Source organism: Salvelinus namaycush, chromosome 31 (genome assembly GCF_016432855.1).
Source record: "Salvelinus namaycush isolate Seneca chromosome 31, SaNama_1.0, whole genome shotgun sequence".
Taxonomy (NCBI): domain Eukaryota; kingdom Metazoa; phylum Chordata; class Actinopteri; order Salmoniformes; family Salmonidae; genus Salvelinus; species Salvelinus namaycush.
The window spans coordinates 16,315,627-16,322,114 of NC_052337.1; the positions used below are offsets into that span (position 1 = coordinate 16,315,627).

Consider the following 6,488-nt stretch of genomic DNA (forward strand, 5'->3'; position numbering starts at 1 on the left):
GATACTTTGTGGGCCTCCCCTTTTTCCTCCAAACATAACGATGGTCAATATGGCCAAACAGTATATTTTTTGTCATCAGACCAGAGGACATTTCCCCAAAAGACAATCTTTGTCCCCATATGCAGTTGCAAACCGTAGTCTGCTTTTTTATGAGTTGAGCGTGGCTTCTTCCTATGCATGAGCGCGCCTTCAGGTTATGTCAATATAGGACTCATTTTTACTGGGATATATGAACTTTTGTACATGTTTCCTCCAGCATCTCACAAGGTCCTTTGCTGTTGTCTGGGATTATATTGCACTTTTCACAAAAGTACGTTCATCTCTGGAGACAGAACACGTCGTTCCTTCCTGAGCGGTATGACGGCTGCATGGTCCATGGTGTTTATACTTGCGTACTATTGTTTGTACAGATGATCGTGGTACCTTCAGGCGTTTGAAAATTGCTCCGCAGGATGAACCAGCCTGTGGAGGTCTACAATTTTGTTTTCTAGTCTGGCTGATTCTTTGATTTTCCCCATGATATCAAGCAAAGGGGCACGGTTTGATAGGTAGGCCTTGAAATACATCCACAGGTTACACTCCAATTGACTCAAATTATTGTCAATTAGCCTATCAGAAGCTTCTAAAGCCATGACATCATTTCTGGGAATTTTCCAAGTCTGTTAAGGCACAGTCAACTTAGTGTATGTAAAACTTCTGACCCACGGAATTGCGATACAGGAATTATAAGTGAAATAATCTGTCTGTAAACAATTGTTGGAAAAATGACTTGTGTCATGCACAAAGTAGATGTCCTAACTGACTTTCCAAAAACTATAGTTTGTTAACAAGAAATTTGTGGAGTGGTTGAAAAAACAGTTTTAAGACTCCAACCTAAGGGATTGTATAAACTTCCGACTTCACAACTGTAATAACGGTACATTAGATTAGATCAAGGCAGGAGCTAATACAGGAGCTGTAGGGGTGGATAAGAGACAGGCAAACTGGGACATACAGACACACAATATCACAGGAACATATTGACGTACTAACCCCCTTCCACTAGAACCCCTGGTTAATGTGTGTTGTGTTTGTATAAACAATACTGGCCTGTGGACTTGCGTTTCGTCTTTGTTTTGTAAAGTGTTTAATCAGAAGTCCAGTACAGTATAACGTGTATACCTTATCTCTATGGATAGAAAGGGCTGAGTCAGCGTACAGGCCAGGCTGTTCTCCCAGCTGAGTATCTCACACCGCGTGTTTACTGGAAGGGGATACATCAATCTTTATTTGCTCTATCACTATCTCAACTCCTCTGCTTTGAGATAGACCAAAAATAAGTGTTGATGGTACAATTGATTTTTTCTTTACTGTATTCATCTCTTTATTCTTATTTTCCTCCTCTCCTCTCTTCCTTCCTCCTCTCCCCCTCTTCTCTCCTCCTCCTCTCTCTCCTCCTCTCTAGGTTCATCAGTATGAGTTGAAGTCCGTCACCTTTATAGACTCTACGTTTCAGACTGCTACTTTGACACGTGTGTCAACAGTGGGCTCATTATCAAGAACTGCACCTTCGTAGAAGCCTTCTTTTATAAACAAAGGTGAGTCCACACACACTCCCACACAGGCATGTATGCGCCAGGGTTTCCATTAGCCGGTAATGTCTTTGTCATAGGCGATAAAATTGAAGCCGGCCAATTGTCTCAGAGAAGAAGAAAAATCTCATTGTGAAAATATGATTTTTAGCCTGTTCTTTGTTGGAAATACCAGTCGTGGAAATACATTTGATCTGGTCATGCTTATCGATCTATGGTTAATTTGCTAATTTAGTGGAATTAAATTGGCGGTGTACAGTACATTTGTTATGTATCTTTTTTATCACACTCGTACAGCATACAGATACAGAGCCTTTAAGTGGAAAATCTGTCAGACCTGCTGAGCTGCTGCTACAGCATCTTGTGGTGCTTTCAAGACATCTGGGAACTCTGAAAATACGATGTGAAATCATGACGTCAGAGATCTTCAGGTCGGAAGTCGGAGCTTTAGGAAGAGGCTCAAGTTCCTGAGTTTGAATTTTACCAGTTGTCCTTAAACCCACTGTCAGAAGTCTGAGATCCGAGTTCCCGTTGTGTTGAACTTGGCATCAAACGGCAACGGAGGCAGGCTTCATCAGCGCATCACACCACTTTGGCAGTAGCATTTGAAAACATATACATATTTTTGAAACCTGAACGTTTTAATAGATATTATGAGGCATGTCTAACTTGATTAACTAGCTTATTAGATCTCCTCTCTTTCTAAACAGATATTTTCATTCTCTGTCACATCAAACCGCTCCGCAATGGCAGTGTGCTTTTGACTGTATTTTCCCGCTAACTGCGTTATGGAAAGAACATTTGCGTGTAGTCTATGCCTTGTTTGCATTGCTGCGCTTATAATGTGAATAACATCATATTTTAAACTGAAGCTTCTGATCTGTTGCATCAGAAATCATTGCTTTTTAACATATTTTTTAAATGTATCCTAGCTACTGCTTGTTTGAATTTGGGATCTATTGTCCCACAACTGTTTGGAATATGACATGTCTTTCTCAAGAGCTGACCAATAGGACTAGGTAGCCTACACTTTTCTAATATAGTAGATTGACATAGGCTAGTGATTTGCTGTTCCTTACTCGTCTTGTGGCCGAGGGAAAAGTAAATGTTATTTACAGTTATTTTAACATGTTCAAAGTGCACATCAGAATTGGGTAAGAAAGACCGCACATCGTTGCATCCTCGACATGCCTGTTCGTTAACATGCTTTACCATCATCTAAGAAGGGATTTCTGTCATTCTGAGCACCGTGGGTGGAACCCTAATCAGAGTATACACTAAACGCATATGGTCTGCAAATTCTCAAATGTCCTTAAATTAACAATGTTGCCGTTCAAATGTCTGCGCCACTTTCCTAACAGAAACCCTGGTATGCGCACGTGCTCGCACACAAACACACACACATAGACACACACACTTGGTTGTTTACTTCAAATGTTATATCATTCATTCTGAGACGATCTCTTCCTCACAGGCAACCATGGTATAGAGTGAGGGTCCCCCTGCCTCCACAAAACCCTTCAGACTACTCTCTTCCTCTCCTCCTCTTCTTTTCCTCCTATCTCTCTCTCCCTCTCCTCCCTCTCTCTCTACTGCACTCTATCTATCTCTCTTCTCTCTCTGTGTTCCCTCCTCTTGTCTCCTCTCTCTCTCTCTCTCTCTCTCTGCTCTTGTATTCAATAATTCATTCAAGGGGCTTTATTGGCATGGGAAAACATGTGTTAACATTGCCAAGCAAGTGAGTAGATAATAATAATATACAAAAGTGAAATAAACAATAAAAATGAACAGTAAACATTACACATACAGAAGTTTCAAACAATAAAGACATTACAAATGTCATATATATATATTACAATGTTGTAACAATGTACAAATGGTTAAAGTACACAAGGGAAAATAAATAACCATTAATATGGGTTGTATTTACAAATGGTGTTTGTTCTTCATGGTTGCCCTTTTCTTGTGGACAACAGGTCACAAATCTTCACTGTGCTGGATAGGCAACACTGTGGAATTTCACCCAGTGATATGGGAGTTTAAAAATGGATTGTTTTCGAATTCTTGTGGATCTGTGTAATATGAGGGAAATATGTCTCTCTAATATGGTCAACATTGGCAGGAGGTTAGAAGTGCAGTCAGTTTCCACCTCATTTTTGTGGGCAGTGAGCACAATAGCCTGTCTCTCTTGAGAGCCATGTCTGCTACGGGGCCCTTCTCAATAGCAAGGCTATGCTCACTGAGTCTGTACATAGTCAAAGCTTTCCTTAAGTTTGGGTCAGTCACAGTGGTCAGTATTTCTGCCGCTGTGTACTCTCTGTTTAGGGCCAAATAGCATTCTAGTTTCTCTGTTTTTTGTTAATTTTTTCGTCTCTCTCTGCTCTCTCTTCTTCTCTCTCTGTCTCTCTCTCTCTGCTCTGTCTCTCTCTCTCCCCCCTCGCCCTCTCTGTCTTTATCTCTCTGCTCTCTCTGTGTTCCCTCTCTGTCTCCCTCTCTCTCTCTCTCTCTGCTCTGTCTCTCTCTGCTCTCTCTCTGGTCTCTCTCTGTATCCCTCTCTCTCTCCCCTGCGCCCTCTCTGTCTCTCTCTCTCTCTACTCTGTCTCTTCCTGTCCCTCCTGCAGCAGTTCAATTCTATCTGATAGAAGATTAGGGATGGAAATACGGTGTTCTAAAGTGAGGTGGAGGGAAGGAAAGATATCTTTTCTATTTTGCCTTGACATTACACAGACCAATGCACGCTGTAATATCATCTCACTGTACACTTGAGCACAGTTCTTGGTTAACGTTATCTTTCAATACTGTACATCTGTACATCTGTTATATCATTTATTACGACTGTGTTATGTAGCCCTTATGAAGGAGGGTTCATGTGGAGTACAATCTAATTATAAGAGGAGCTGACTAATAGTTGAACCAGGAAAGGCAGGGTCTCTGAGGGAGTAGTGAATTAGGGGGGACCGCTAACGGCCACGATGTGGTTCAGCTGACTCAGACCATGAGGGGCCGCAGGTTTAGAAACGGTTCCATCTCAGCATTTAGGAAACAGCTGAACATGAAAACAATCTGGGCGTGTGAGCTTGGTGGCAAAGCCTCATGGGAGACATAGTCTCATTGCCTCAAGCAGCGACACAGAGAGGAAGGGGGTGAGGAGGGTGGAAGGGAGGAATAGAGGTATGAAAAGGGCATAGTGTTTGCTGCCTTTGCTCTTTCTCTGTGATGTCGTGTATTAATAGCTTTTCCATCAGGGGAGAGTTACGTAGTTTACCCTAAAAGACCTGGGATGTTTTGCAGACGGACCATATTTGCAGACGGACCATATTTGCAGACGGACCATATTTCTGACCCCCCGGCCCTGTTCTACCTTCCCTTCATCAAGAGAAGAGTACACTCACAAGAGGCAGGCGAGACCATGTCTCAGAGTTAAAGGCCCATGGAAGCAGCATTAGATATAAGTATAAACCCAGCACAGTGTCCATTCAGAAAGTTCACCTGCCAGACAAACAGAACATAAAGGAGTCAAAATAGTACACTTGTCTGATTCTCTATTTCTCTCTTTGTCTTTCTCCAGATATTGACGATTCTAAGCTGGTGGGGTCGAGGGTGATCAACAGTTCGTTCCACCACAACAAGACGGGCTGTCAGATGACCTTTGATGATGACTACAGCGCCTACTGGGTCTACTTGGTCAACTTCCTGGGGACGCTTGCCGTGTTGCCCGGCAACATAGTCTCCGCCCTTCTCATGGACAAGATAGCGCGCCTGAGCATGCTGGGTAAATTTGAAATTCTACTTCATACAGAGTATGTATTTGATATTCAGACAAATGTTCGATTTTGTGACTGTCCCCCTGGGTTTTACATATCAGTACCTATGAAATGAATAAAAAAAATGTATCACCAAAAAGAGAATGTATTTGTAATCTGTTATCATGTCTTTTGTTGTGATATGATGTGTAATAGCATGTTTTTCCCCCAGGGGGCTCCATGGGTCTGTCAGGCATCAGTTGTTTCTTCCTGTGGTTTGGGACAAGTGAGTCTATGATGATCTTCATGCTGTGTCTCTATAACGGCCTCAGTATATCAGCCTGGAACTCCCTGGACGTTGTTACTGCTGAGCTCTACCCGACTGATAGGAGTGGGTACAACACGCAGGCAGGCACGACACACACACACACACAGCCACACACACAAACACACACCCTCCATCGTTGACTCTCTCCTCTGCCCTCCTTTTCCTCTCCAGGGGTACAGGTTTTGGTTCTGTAATGCCATGTGTAAGCTGGCAGCGGTGTTGGGGAACCTGATCTTGCTCTCTGGTTGGCATCACAAAGACCATCCCCACTGCTGGGTCGGCTGTACTAGTGGGAGGAGGCCTGGTGGGACTACGACTGCCTGACACACGCGGCAACGTCTTGATGTAGAACTACACTACCCAGCAGTCTTCACTCATGTACCCATTAGGCTTTAGTTGAACACTGTCATAAGGACTACATATGTAACATTGTTTTAAGACAGTGGTATGTAGGCCTTATGATAGCGTGTTCAAGTAAAGGGCTACATGTTGAAGTGCAAGTGCTAAAGTGCAATTAGTCCAACATTTTGTTAAGTTGCATTTGGAATAAAAGAGCCCTTAGCCATATTTTTTTAAACCTTAGGTACTCTGTACCTGCGACCAGAGGGGTGGAGCTGGAATTCGGGGTGGAGTGCGTGGGAAGAGTTGAACGCTATTTATTCACCTTCTGGAGGGCTCTGCCCAGGTAGAGAGATGATTGCTGTTTCTGCCCAAGACCGGACTATCTTGCCTAACCTATTTTTCAACCTTGGCATTCCAAACCAGCTGTTTGTTTTAGGTTATTTGTTGTTGAATATCCAGGCGTTTCGTTTGGGCAGTGATCAATATTCAGCTCTGTTAAGCAGA

General features: G+C 42.9%; 1 pseudogene; it reads left to right on the forward strand.

The window, feature by feature from the left end:
* The window catches only part of LOC120026235, a 10,524-nt pseudogene extending 4,533 nt beyond the window's left edge, over nucleotides 1–5,991 (forward strand).
* Nucleotides 5,992–6,488: the final 497 nt, after the last annotated feature.